General features: G+C 34.7%; 1 protein-coding gene across 2 annotated transcripts in view; it reads right to left on the bottom strand.

Annotated features, from left to right (window-relative positions):
* Window positions 1-1,061, bottom strand: part of LOC107739507 (chromosomal protein D1-like) — a 3,822-nt gene extending 2,761 nt beyond the window's left edge. The window contains exon 1 of one of the 2 annotated variants that reach the window (XM_016551645.1): window positions 918-1,061. The gene's annotated coding sequence lies outside the window, so the exon portion shown is untranslated. The remainder of the gene's footprint in view (window positions 1-917) is intronic. The other variant, XM_016551646.1, reaches the window with a different exon arrangement.
* Window positions 1,062-1,448: the final 387 nt, after the last annotated feature.

Genomic DNA, 1,448 nt, shown 5'->3' with positions numbered 1-1,448 from the left:
ATATTTTTTTTTTGGCGTTTAGGACTATTGTGTTTAATCATATAAATATTAACCATTCAGCAACTTCACTTAATCTATTTATGTAGCTCATTTAAAAAAGATATATAAAGTTTTTTTTTAATTATAATTTATTAGGGTTTTCATATTATAATTTTAAAAGAAAAATCTTTGTAAAATAAAATATCATAGAAAAAAAATACGGTAGTAAATAAAAATTACGCAACTGAATTAAATGCCGTTTTTTTCTAAGAAAGAAAGCGCTAAATCTGTTCATTAATAATAATATATACACAGATATTTAAATATAAAAATGCACTCGCTAAAAATCATTTTCATATGAATGGAGGGGTTATGAGGTGCACTGGTGTTTTTTTATAATTTTGTGAGCAATTTATTTTAAAACAGATCGAATCGATTGAAGCGCTGTTTGGAGACTCAAGACAATAGAAAACCCATCTCATTATGACAACAGAAAAGGAATTGGATAGAGAAGTTCGAGCACGTTGCTAGTCTACTTCATGCATGCTTAACGGATGCAAATGGACATCTTTATCACAGCATTGAAGAAAAAATGCATCGTTTTTTACCGCGAGATCTTACATATTACAAAATATTGACGATAATATTCTACTTGTGTTTAAATTTTTATGGAGAAATAACGCAAAATTCGTCAAAATGTTTTAACAATACACACGATTTCATGCAGTATAACATGCATAAAAGAGCGGATGCTGTAGACTGGCTGCCATCATGTACAGTGAAGCCCGCGAGCTTTTGTAGTTCCAGGTAAAATGTGAGGCACTGGCGATTTTTGTTAGCTGCCTGCTAACCCGACTAAGATAACTTTTCAATGGAAAAAGAGACTACTTTCATTCCTTCGACATTAAAAAGCGGCAAATATTCGAAACACAACGCACCTTACTCGCAAAGCGCTTTCACAACAGCAGAGATGATCTTTTTCATGCATTCGACAATATTTTCGATGCAAACAGCATCGGACAGTGGGCGGGCGACTGTGATTATTTGAAAGGCAATGCCAGTTCTTCCTCGTCTGTCGCTTGGCGTCGACAGTTCGTGTCACAGCGCCGCCTACTGTGGTGGAGTGCGCAAACGCGAACGTGAAGAATGAATGTGTGGGTAAAATTAAAAAAGAAATAAACCAGTTATGTGTGTGAATTTATTGTGACAGAGCCAAAACATGCAATTATTGTATAGCCAAAGAACGCAAGAGTATGAGATGGAATATTCCAGTTATGAGCTGCTGAGAAGTACAATTCTAAAAAGTGTAAAAATGGAAAAGACATCACAGGTTGCATGTTTCATTTAAAGACCTAGGGCATAACTTTAATGACACACATAAAATGCCCCTATTGTCTGACAGATACAACTAAGACGGCCTGAGATATCACATCTATGTCTGAACCATAGACTGTATAAAAGGTCTGAAC

This window comes from Sinocyclocheilus rhinocerous, unplaced genomic scaffold (genome assembly GCF_001515625.1).
Source record: "Sinocyclocheilus rhinocerous isolate Xijiao unplaced genomic scaffold, SAMN03320098_v1.1 scaffold314, whole genome shotgun sequence".
Classification (NCBI taxonomy): Eukaryota; Metazoa; Chordata; class Actinopteri; order Cypriniformes; family Cyprinidae; genus Sinocyclocheilus; species Sinocyclocheilus rhinocerous.
This window is presented reverse-complemented; position numbering and strand designations above follow the sequence as displayed.